Here is a 12,815-nt window from a genome sequence, read left to right as displayed (position 1 = left end):
GGGAGCTGCCATAGTGCATCCAGCCAGTCATTTGTCTGTTACAGTACAACCTTTCCAGCGGTGACCACTGTGAAACATTCTGGAAAAGGCCAGAAAAACCTGAGAGGAGGCCAGAGTGGAGGGCACTGATCCTAAGGAAAGTGGCATCTTTTCTCCTGCTTTTGTTTTGGTTTTGTGTGGATGAAAAGGATTGAAAGAAAGCTCCAAAGCCATCATCTGTGATGGCATTTTAAGTTTTCTCTTTTGATAATTCACCAAAAACTAAACAAACTGCTTAATAAGAACGCAAGGGGGGAAAGGGATCCAACTGCATTAAAAAGTACATCTAATCCAGTGTAGGAAAAACTATTTCTCTTCAGCAGAACAAGATGTGTGTATTGCTGCATTTACCTCCTGCCTTCCAGCCTGCCCCTTCCATTTACCTCCTCCACAATTGGTAAACATGTGTGTACTTCCATGTTCTTTAAAGGTGAAGTTAGATTCTCTTCCCCCACCTTCCAAAGGGAGGTATCTCCAGGAATGCTTGATGATTTGCCCAAATTTAGGGAAATATAAGGGGCTGTGTGTAGCCATAAATACACTAAACACGTCCTGTGATGCAGAACGAACAGAGTAATTCAGAGGTTTTCCATCAGCAGTGCTGCACTACATATTGAAAGGCGATGACTAAAAAACACTTAGATTTGAAGAAAAATTTATTTCTCTTACATATTTTTTACTTCTCTCAACTCCAAGCCTTTATTATCATATTTACTTTTAGAATACTAAACAAACTATTGAGGGATGGTAATTAAGATCTCTGCATTGAGCCTAAGTGCCAAAACAGGAAAAAAATAGCACATTTTTCAAGGAAAAGTCTCACAAGACTGATTTGTGGTTATGGGAGATTGGAAAAAAAGTGTTTAATAAATCCCACTGGGAAGGTATAGAGTGTGGGTTTGGTGACTACCGTGGATCTTGTTTTAAACTGAGTAGTGGTAGTAACTAATAGTGAATTTATTTGTTCTGGTGCTAACACATCTCCATCATTGGACTGGGATGCAGAAATAGTCCTAACTGTTATGGTGAGAACTAACCAAGCTGCCTTCTATTCAGATGAGGATCCTTAGAAATTGGGTTGAGAACCACTGCTCTGTATGAACAAGCTTTTTGTGTTGGGTACAGAACTGGAGCATCAACGGCAACAATGATCTTTAGTCAGCTGGAAAATTTTAAAATAAAGCCAAATATCAATGTGGAGACTCTGATTATAGGTGGCATCCTCATTCCATCTGTATGATTCTGATATATTTCACTCTTCTTTGCTGTAACCAATCCTGGGATTCCACATGTAGATAAGTATCGAAATATTTTTTTCTTGTAGACCACAGAGAGTTGTCCTTACTAATATCACTTTAAATCACAATGAAATTCAGTCCATTTTTCAGTAGGTAATGAATAGTGAAGAGATTGACTGATTGATTGATTGATTGATTGATTGATTGATTGAAAAGATCTCAGGGCAAACGCAAGCAGAGAGAAGGGATAGGTTTGAAAAGAATGCTCACATGTGCAAATAGCTGGCAAAGAAAAAAGATAATATAATAAAGCTAAACCAATCATAACACAGAGGAATACAGTACTGGTAATGACTTGCATTCTTGCACCATCTTTCATCCAGAATTGTCTTCAGACACTGCAGAGATCTCATCATTCATCCCTCCAAATAAGTCACCTTTCAGGTGAAGGTAAGAAAAACAGATTAGAAAGATATGGAGAAGAAATATTGCTAAAATCTAGGGAAAGGGAGGTAGAATAGGCAAACCTATTTTTCAAGAACGTTTTGCAAAGCATCCCACTGATAAACAAGTCATGGTCCTGAACTGAAGGCATAGATAGTCCATAATAATTTATATTATGTTTGGGACTTCATCTTGGGAGAAATAGTTGGATGTCTCACCTACTATGAAATTTGAAGACATAATCCCCTCTGTTCTTTATTTTGGGGCTGGTTTTGCCACATGCAAGCATCATGTCCTGAGCACACCCAGTTTCCCTAGGAAATGGCCATGAGGGAACCGTAGTCTCCACCCAGTCCCTGATTTGACACTTAGACTGAGGATATAATACACTGCAGAGGAAATCCACAAGACTCTTAAGACAACAAAATAATTTTAGTGATAGTTAAGGACTGAAATATTGTTTTCATCTTTTTTTAAAACAGGAAAAAAATAAGATAACATCATTTTCTGCGTATTGTTTCCAAGAAATATTACAGACTTGTGAGTTGGAAGGGTTAAAGTTATTTCTTCACTTTGCAGGTGCAGGGGCTTTCATCTCCGGTCCCCCTACAGGCTGGAACTATTCAATTGCAGTGTGACACTCAGTGGTGGAACTGCAGATAGAGGCAGTCCTTTTTAGAAACAGAGCATGATCATATAATTATATGTACATTCATGCCCACTGTTCCTAAGCAGACAGGAGGACTCTCCTTTTCTCTCTTCATTACACTTTTCCCATTCCTAAAGCATAGATTTTCACTTTGCAGCCACGAAGCCAAAGCCATCTTAGCCTGTAAGAAAGAGAGATCATTCCAGTTCCAGCAGCAGCTCTTTAGCATGACAGGGAATGCAGTAATTTAATTAGGAGCACTGGAGTTTAATACCTATTCTCTGGGCAGGGTGAGAGCAGTTGTGCGTTGTCACATGGTGGCACAAGAAGGGCCAAACTCTTGCTCCTGAGCTGCCCTGGTTTCTGTGTCCCTCACATGCAGTGTGCTGGGCACGCATGGGCTGCTGCAGATAATTCCATGTGAGGTGCTGCATGGGCATGTCTGGACACTGAGTGATCACACCTGTCACTTTTCATCTTCAGACAGGTTCATATTGACCTTTCCTACTAGAAAGTGCAGTCCCCTTTCCCAGTGCCTCAGGTGGGGGCACTGGGAAATTTCTGAGAACACACCTTATGTTCCCTCTTTGAAAAAGGCAGAAACATGTTTAACAAAATGCTGCCAGAGGACTTGAATCCTCTTCATGTCTCTTTGCCCTGTCTCCTATTGCCATTCTCCCATCAGGCAGATATTGTGGTGTGTAGTTCAATTTTAAGCAGCAGAAGGTGCATAGTTCTTGCATATCCAGGTCAACTGGAGCATGAAATAAAGATGCGTGCGCAGCCCAGGGAGAGAGATGCACATCCTTGTCACCTGAGAAAAGCAGATGAATTTGAAAAGTTACCTATGGAATGATTTTAAAATTCCCACTCTGTCTTCCAAATTTCATTTTGCTCAACTAATTCACAATAAAATGCTCCTTTCTTGTGCTTCTGGTATTTACATAACTTCATACTTGACTTCACAGTAGGTCTGATGCAATTTTTGGGGTTTTTTTCTTGAGGAGCAGGGACAGTTTGGGTTTTCGTTTTGTCTTCTGGTTCTGACATTTATTCCCATTATCTCTGTACTTTCATTCTGATAATTGATATTTCACCTCATCTGAGCTGAGATTCTGTCTCCTTAATTTGTACCCATTTTAATGATGCTCCTTTTTCACCTGTGTTTACATACTCAACCAAGAATTTCTCTGACAAATTAAGCTATAAGACAAAGTTATTTTCATTGTGAATAAGCCCAAAATGTCCAATCAAAAGCTGTAGTTTTAAGGCATTTGTTACACAACTTTGTTTTTTCCTGCTGAAGAAGTAGCTCCAGATATCACTTTTAAAAATTTTAATAGCTCTTGAAAATCTCTATACAATAATGTAATGGTGTTCCACTAGCAAGGCTTCAAGGATTTTTGAAAGCAATTCTTCTTAGATTTTTACAACCTATATATATGCTAGAATGTCCTTTCCTGGTTCTGAAGGGATTCAGAAAAACCTGTAAACTGTGAGAGACTCTTATAAACCAGTGGGTTCTATGCAGCAACATCCATAAAATGAGCACAGCTGAACATGTTTGGCCATTTACATTTGGGCAAACTGCCTCCTGTGGCTTTTTTAGCCACATGGAGCAAGCAGAGAGTCAAATGGCTTCTGGAAAATTCATATCAGTCTGTGGAAAAGGTCGTTAGAGAAGACATAGAAGATGTTAGAGATTATAAGAGATCAGAAGTTTCCCAGTGCAAGCAGGCAGTTCCAGCAGCTGCTGCTGCCTGGGTAGATTTTAGTACTTGTCACCTAAATTGGTGCAAGTAGATAAAACATAACACTGAGACACCTCTGTTCCAGCACTGCCATTCCTTGGGCTCTGGATAGTCCTTTCTCCCTCTCTCTGCACCTGAGACTTCAGCCATCAGTGCTGACCAATGGAACATGTCTGACGTATCTGCAGAAGCACACAGGTTTCTGCATGGAAGTTAGAAATCTGTAAGAAAAAATTGAAACAGTTATTTCTGCTGTAAAGCAGCACAATTCATATTCTTTTCTGTGACTTGCACCAAATGTCTTACTAGTAAGTCAGACTTTGTCATTTTTTGTCAGTAAGGCCATACTTACTTATACCAGTTGACAGATCACCCTGCTGTTAAACCTTTACCCAAAAGTGTCACCCTGATTTTTTAAGATTTTCTAAGCCTTCTGATGTTTATATTCTTGTAGCAAACTTTCTCACACGCTTTCTGTAAATAACATTGTTTTGCATTCTTTTATGGAGGAGGAGAAATTTAATGGACTGTTGGTTTGTCCAGTGTCATTGGAGAGGTGGCACTTCCACCCTCCAATCCACTGTCACCTTTGGAAATCTATAAAAGTTGGAGTTTACCTTGAGAACAGCAGCATGTTCACATTGTGGTTTTTTGTGTCCTATAGTGACACAAAAGTGCTTTCTGTACCATGGAGTTCTTAACTGCAGCTGTTACTTGAAATGTAAACTCACTCAATGATGCAACAGAAATATGTTTTCAGTCTTTATTCAACAACTTTGCATGGGATACTGAGTGCTTGTTCATTCATCTAGCAGAGCAATTTGTTATCATCCTTGGTTAATTCTTCAATCATTATAGTTTTAATAGTTCTTAGAACATCATAGCTTTTTTTTCTCTCTCTCTCTCCCCCTCTCCTTTTTTTAAGTACTGATATTCTAAAATATGTCTGCTCCTTAGTACGGTAAAACTTTTTGTTTGTTGTTTTCTTGCAAGCAATTAATTTTATTCAAATGCTAAGATGATACATTTGTAACCAGGTCAAAAACATAAGCTGATAATGTTCTCCAGATGTCAGTGAAATGACTGCAAATAGCTGGCAAAGAAAAATCCATGCTGCTGCAGCAAGATAAATTATATATATAATTTTTTTAAGAAAACACTGGTGACCCATTGAATAAACAACAAATTATATTTCTGCATTAAGCAAGCTTTTATTATTCTTTGTAAATAGGATAACTGCATTTCTAAAATACCTCTGTTATCTCTAAGCAAATCCCTTTGCAATAGAGAAAAAAACCCCTGATGGTCTTATGAGAGGTGGTTTTTAATAGACCCAGATTAGCAAATATTATTTTGCCATCAGTCTGCTCTAACCCCAAACCATCTACACTTGGAAAAATATGATTTATCAGACAAAATATTACTAGGGAGCAGTAATTTTGTTTGATTTTTAATCTGTTCTGTAATTTTATTGGTACATTTCAGAGAGAGGGATTAGAGGACAATAGTCCTGTGATACTGAACTGTTGGATCACAGGTGACAATCAGCATCGCCTTGGCAGTGGGCATGATTTATTGAAGGCAAACAATCAACCTTTATCAGGATGCATGGAAAGAGCAAGTGAATATTGTCACACTGTCAATAATGAAGTGTCAAAATGAGGGGTTTCTAGTGTATAAATTAAACACAGCTACTTTGATTTCAGGAAATATACCCAAGTTCTAGTGATTTTCTTACAAGTAATGGGTTCTTTTTTCCTTTGTTCTCCTTTATTTTTTCCTCTGTTATTCTTTACCTTCTTTTTATCATTCAAGTGTCTGGAGGAAACCTGCTCCAAATGTTTTCTTCTGGCATGATGGTCAAAAGAGCCTTTCAGCATATAAATCCTTAAACTGTCTATAACTATTTGCATGTAGGGCTTTTTTTCTGCTTTGGCAGTCAGAGAGCTGTGTACACATCTCAAATCCTCAGGGTGGCCAATTCAGAGGAAGTTAGACATAAACAGACATAAAACCCCTACAGCTGTAGTTGCAAGAATTGTCTCCTTTTGTTGGCTTCAATCAGCAGGACAGCCTAGAGAACAAACTGAAAAACTTCCCATGTCACCATGATATTTTATGAAAAATCCTTTGCTAGGATTTTCCCCTCCTGAGGAGCTGAGGGCCCCAGGAAAGAAATGTAAACAATAACTATCTGCTGCTGTGGAATGCAACAGGTGCATCTTCCATTGGTCCATGTGGATTGTTTTCAATTGATGACCTATCATAGCCACCTGTGCTGAGGCTGTGAGCAGTCACAGGATTTTGTTATGGATTCTATTCTATTCCTGTTCTTTGTAGCCTTCTGATCATTCTTTTTTTCTCTGTTCTTTTAGTATAGTTTTTATATAGTATTTTAATATAATATGTATCATAAGATAATAAACCAGCCTTCTGAGAAAATGGAGTCAAGCCTTGTGTCTCCACACATGGGGTGTTTGCCTCAACACTTCCTGTGCTGCATGGTGACAGTCTGAAGCAGTGAAATAAGGAGATATTTTATGTCTTCCCTTAGCTGCTGTTCAGTGCTGGAAGCATCTGGAATCTGTAGGTAGTTCTCCTTCTGAGCCATGTATTTGGAGATAAATCAGAGTGTGATAATTCATAAAACTCAGAAAAATTACCACTTCAAATCAAAGCCTGTTGCAAGAGCTATGTAAAAGAACAACAAGAAGATTAAAACATAAACAAAAAGACAATTTGGCACGCACATTTCAAGATTAATTAGAAGGTTTGTGAGATATTGGAGAAAAGTGCCTGTAATCAGAATAACATCCTCGGCAGTGGGGGAATTGTGGGCATGGAGCTGGCAGGTGAGATATTCTGAATGCCAGGAATCAGTCACTGCTCTCTGGTGAAGGCAAACACATTCCTGGTAACTCTTTGCTGAAATTTCTGACAGGAAATCTAAGGAAACTCTGCTCTGCTGGGAGTGTGTGTTTGTTATGCCTATGTGGGTACTGCTGCAAATGGCTGGGGTATCACCTGGTACTGCAGAATGTGCTCAAAACTGAGGAAAGCTCTGGAGGCAATAGAGATTTTGAAGGAATTTGGGAAGAAAAAGACCAAAAGCAGCAGACAGTCTTAGCAGGGAAGGCAATCTTCAAGTCTTACTCAGGTGACAATTGGGCAGTATCTATATGATGTCTGCCACAACACACTTGTGGAAAGTCACCAGTGTGGTAGAGACTCTACTAAAACGTCTGGATTTGTGGCTTTTTAAACAAGGTGCTGATCAAAAGAAGGATATTAATATTTATCTGTCATAAAAACTTCTTACCTGCAAGAAGGATGAAAGTGGGAGGTTTCATCTGGATATATAGAAAGTCTGTGATGATATATTAGGTTCATGGAAAATAAAAATTTGTTTTGGGTAGATTAGGAACATTCATGGGTTTGTAACTTGCTAAATTGCCATAAAGTGTGCAGAAACTACAACAGTGTGTGTTGTGCTGCAAAACATTTTAAATATTCCTGATATATATTCCTTGTAGCTAAGGTGGAAATAAGTTCTGTTGTATGTCTTACTGTTTTGCTGATTTTGACTGTATATGGAATGTGAGAGATTTCAGCTGGAAAAAAATAATAATTTCTGTCTGCTTTGTGCATGAAATCTGTGACATGAGAACATGAACACTGAACTGAGAACTCCCAGAGGAGTTTAATGACTGATCACATACACTTGTTGTGGTGCATGGTTCATTTGGTTTGTTCTGTTTCCCCCTAAAGTTATAACGGTTCGGTCCTAGGGTTCCCCCCCCTCCTCCCCTGGCAACCCCTCCTTTTGAGAGTGTCAGTTCATTGTCTCCACCCCTGTTCCCCTGGTTACCCTCTGTCAATACCTCCCTGAGTTCCTGTCCATCACCCACTGTCCCCTTCCCTCTTTCCAGAAAGTTCTCCCCTCCTCGGTGGGTGATTGGATCGGGAACAAGGGTCCCTCCCTATCACATTCCCTATTGGCTAGCCAGCATGTTTGTCACAAGTTTGTTCCCTCCCAAGTTCTCCCTCATTGGTTGAAGTGTTGTATGTTCCGCCCCCTTTATAATCGGCTGTACCCCCACCTCGTGGTCCCGACTCGGCTGGATGGCCCTGGAGACATTAAACTCTGGACTTTGTCCCCGAGAAGAGTCCCTCTTTTCTTACTTCGCCTTCCTGCTGATCACTGCTGCCTCCTGCTGAGGCGCTCCCCGGACGCCCCCGGCGCATCTGGGCAGTGCCCTCCCGGCTGTCAGTTGCTGTGCCACAGCTCAGCCGGTGCGGACTCCTCCCCAGCCCGGGGGAGTAGAGAGAAAGCCTCGGACAGCAGCTCGGCATACACTGAAGACTCCTCAATCCAAAGAAGACAGATACTGAAATTATCTGTTTGTGTTGGATTGTTTAGTGCTTTTAAATACCTCTATTGTTAAGGAAATGGGGAAAATTTATTTGCTAAAAGTGAACAAGTGAGAAATTAATGGATTTCCTTTGTAGAAAGGGGTGATGTCTTGGCCATTTGGTGTTACCCCCGGCTGTTTCGAAGCCCCCTATGCAACAGAGGCTGCTGTGGATGCAGGGAATAGAAGTGACATGTAGTTCTTGCCATTTGAGGAGACAAGATAAACAACACGTCAGTCCAGCATCTTTGCATCCCAGAGCAAGTTAGGGATAGTGTGGTGTACGGACCCTGGCTAGAGGTTCTGTTCCCACCTCCTCAGAGCTGAAGCATCATCAGGGTTCTGTGCTGGTGGCTGCCTGGCTGTCTGATAGTACAAATAATGTGCAGTTCTTGTAACTCACTAGATAACAGCAACTGGCTTAAATCCTGATAGTAGATGAGCACTATTATATATGATGCCCAAAAATAACCCTTGAAAGACTGAAACCTGGTCTCAGTTACATTTGTGTAAAATCCTCCTGTGATATAAGTCACAGATATCAAAAAAGGAAATGTTTTTTCCAACTCACAAAACCTGCACAAGGACTTTTTGTCCTTGCATATTGAGGCACATTGGTCCTAAACACATCGATTCTTAAAGTAATACCTTAAAAGAAAAGAATCAAAACTATTGATGAAAGCCCTTTTCAGTGACTCCAAAGGAGTCATAGGACCATACATATAGTCCTCACTGGTAGCTTTTTATGTGCATCTTTAAATTAGCTTTTCCTGAATATAAAACACTTTTTGCAAAATGACTGCTTTTGCCTTTCATGCTGTTTATCAATGTCTGGAAGTAGCATTTTCATTATAAAATTCTAGCACATGGTAATGTTGGCTCATCATGATGCGTTACGATGTCCCTTGGGTATTTCTTGGCCATGTGATCAAACAAAGCATTTTTCCCAACTTGCCTCCTGTGATATCACAGGATGTATCATTCTTTGGAGTCATATTCAAGGTTGCAAGTTGATGAAAAAAAGCATTCAGAGTGCACAGCAGCACAGGTACCTTGACTATGGCTTTAAGAATAAGATATTGCCTTCAACCCATAAAAATCAGGCATTGCTGTCACTGTGTCTGTCACTGTCTTTTGTGTGCAGTTTCCCTCTTAGTTGAGGAGAAATTCTGTAAGGGAAAGCTTAGAAAAAAATCAAGACTTAGCTCAGTATCTACTCAGATTCTAATGAAAATCTAATTAAGGTTAGTTTACTCAGCAGGAATTCTCTTCCCATTATATTTGCCTTCTGAAACTTTATACAGACTTTGTTGTTGTCTTGATTCAGTATAGTATATACACAATAAAAGCTCTGGATTAGCTCCACAGAGAAAAAAAAAAAAAGTCACAAAGCTATTGAGCTATTTTTGCTTTGTATCCATGTGTGTTCTGATTTACAGCTCAAATGATATCAGGAAGTCAAAAGGAAAGAAAAGAGTTGACTGTTAAACTAAATGCTATATAACAGTTTCCAATCCATCAAAGCTGTAAAAAGTGGGCCAACTTTCATTTTACCAAAATTTCTGTGCTGATGTGATTCTAGTGTGTTCTTATCCGTGCTGGCAAGTTTTGTAGCCTGATGTGGCATTGCGTGTTTTCACAAGTTTTATTGTAGTTTCTATTACAAAAGATAGCTGTTTTCTGTTAGAGAAATGGTTTGATCCTTTGCACCCCCATTTCATCCTCTCAGAATGGTTTCTCCCTAAGTGGTTTACTCCCTACTTTTCCCGCCACTTGGCCATCCCTCAAAACAACAATCCCCCTGTTCCTCCCTTCATGTCCTTAAGTGGCCATGTCAATCTCAGTTGTGCTGCCCACCTTTCCTGTCAGTCACTATAACCACCCCTATCTTCTTCAAGAAAGTTCTGTGTCAATCATCCCCTATTTAGCAGATGATTTGTCTCCAGGGCTTCTTCCCTCCTCTGTGTGATCTCCATTGGTTCTGTTAAGTCCTGTACTCCTCCCCTTGCTTTCCCCTATTGGTTGCTTTATGCTTCCACCATTTACGCCCGCTCCTTTTATAAGAGCTGTCTGGATCCTTTTAGTTTGGTACTAGTGTCTTGTCCCACTGAGGAACAAGGCCTTCTTGATACACACTCGAGTGTCTGCTCTCTTGTTTCTCTGTCTTGGATCCTTGTAGCCTGTACATGCCAGTGTCATCCACGGCACTCGCCGCTCTCTGGGCGGTCTCTGTGAGAGCCTGGGAGTGGCGACTCTCATGGCACCCTCCGGTCACACGAGGAGCTGCTGGCCAGCCTCCCATCGCTCCTGTGATCGCAGTGTGAGCTGCAGTCCAGACCATGTGGAAATGTGGGTTAAAGTAATTAGGGCTTTTATTTCACTATAGTGGCTTTTTCTAACTAACCACAACAGAGTTCCTTGTTCCTTTTACCCAGGACTATGATGAGATCAATCCTAATAAGCCAAGCAGAACTTTAAAATTATAAATCTCCTTGTAGGGTTTTCATTCTGCACACAGTACAGGAACTCCTAAGTAATATTTCCTTCACATCATAGACTTCCAGCAGCGTAACTTCAAAAATAGGTAAAAAAAAAAGAAAGAAAGAAAGAAAATAACTTGTCTTAAAAGATTTTTCCATCAATCATATTGTAATCAGGTTTTGCAGTGAAGAAGTGCATAATGTGTTCATGATTTGCAGTTCTTCGCTATTAAGAGGTAAATAGTTCATAGCATTGTGTTGATCACAATGACTTGTATGTTATTGGAAGAAAAAAAAATCTATCTAGATTGCTCTTTGGCTTTAATTAAAAAATAACACTCAGAATATTATATGTCTCTCACTTAATAAGGGAAGTGTCACAGAGCACAAATTATTTCAACATTTTTTTGCATTTTGTGCAAGCAATTACTGTTTGAATGTGTTTCTTTGCAAAGGAGAAAAGAATGAAACTGTACTTTACTTCTTAGAGGCTTCCTTACATTATTCTAGAGCCCACCAAACACATGTTAAGGCTGCTTCTCTGTTGTGACTGTTATTGTCAGAATTTTGTCCAGAGAGAAATACATAAAATCTATATAGCTGGAGAAATATGATCAGGTTGTTTGTCTATCTATAAGGTGACTCCAAAGGAGTCATAGGACCATACGTATGGTCTTCACTGGTAGCTTTTTATGTGCATCTTTAAATTAGCTGGATGGTCCAAAGTCAAGAACGGCTTTCAGTGTCTATTTTGATGAGTGCTCTGTGTTTTGCCAGTGTGAAAAAACTTGGGAAATAGGCTGTGTGCATGGCAAGGACTGCTCAGGAGCCACTCCCAGAGGTGTCTCTGAGAGACACTTAGTTGTTACTGAGTTACACTTAGAACATTCTTCGTTTCAGGAATTCCAAGGTGAAGATATACCAAATCAGTGGTGGTGTAACTGAACAGATGAATAACTAGATGATGGCATAAATTTGGGTCAGAAGTTCTTTTGTATCCCTGTTGTATTCAGATTCTTCTGTATTTCTCATACATGGCTTGTCTGCTTTGGAAATACACATCTGAGGATATGTATAAGACATGCTTCCTATTATCTTAGCCCACTGTAGATGTCCTGGTGTCAGCTTCTGTCCCTCTGGTTCTCTGTAAAATGAGAATGGCTTCATTGAGCTTTAGTCTTGACATGTAGTTAGATATCTTCTAAACAGCCCTGGAATTTTGGCTTTGTTGTCATCTGTTATCTCCAATCTGCGTTTTTGTTCTGTAGTAGAAAACAGTTCTCAGAGATATGGAGAGTTTGTTTTTTTTTTTTTGTTGTTGTGGTTTTTTTTCTGCAGGTATCAAGAGGGTGGGCTCTTAATCAAACAAAATCACTGTATATACACCAATCTCATTAACAGTAGGAAGTATTAAAAATTGCAAATAACAGAGAACACAGGCAGACATCTTCAAAATATAATTCTGTGTCAACTTCTTGTCAAAAGAACTCGCAACAAATCCTGCATAGTGTGAGACAATGTCTGAATCTGAACAAAATAAAATACTTGGTCATGCCCTTGGGAATTAATACTGCCAGATTTTATGCAGCTCCAGTTAAAATACAGCTCACAAGGCATACTTTGGCCCAAACCCCACAAATTTGATTTCAGTACTGGTGCAGTACCTTATTCATCATTCAGTGCCAGCTTATGGATACTCAGCGCCATGAATAATGGATATTTTGTTATTTAGATAAAAAAATTTGTGTCTGTACCATGAGGTTCTGTTGCTTGCTCAAGTTGTGAGAAGTTGCACATACTAC

At 39.7% G+C, this 12,815-nt stretch overlaps 1 long non-coding RNA gene across 1 annotated transcript; it reads right to left on the bottom strand.

Moving 5' to 3' along the window:
- Positions 1 to 2,637: 2,637 nt before the first annotated feature.
- Positions 2,638 to 8,344, bottom strand: LOC135278482 (uncharacterized). Its single transcript, XR_010345983.1, has 3 exons — positions 7,441 to 8,344; positions 4,196 to 4,342; positions 2,638 to 3,184 (listed from the first exon to the last, which is right to left on the bottom strand). It is a non-coding gene; the product is annotated as an uncharacterized LOC135278482 (long non-coding RNA).
- Between the last annotated feature and the right edge of the window lie 4,471 nt (positions 8,345 to 12,815).

The sequence above is a fragment of the Passer domesticus genome, chromosome 11 (assembly GCF_036417665.1).
Source record: "Passer domesticus isolate bPasDom1 chromosome 11, bPasDom1.hap1, whole genome shotgun sequence".
NCBI classification, from domain to species: Eukaryota; Metazoa; Chordata; class Aves; order Passeriformes; family Passeridae; genus Passer; species Passer domesticus.
This window is presented reverse-complemented; position numbering and strand designations above follow the sequence as displayed.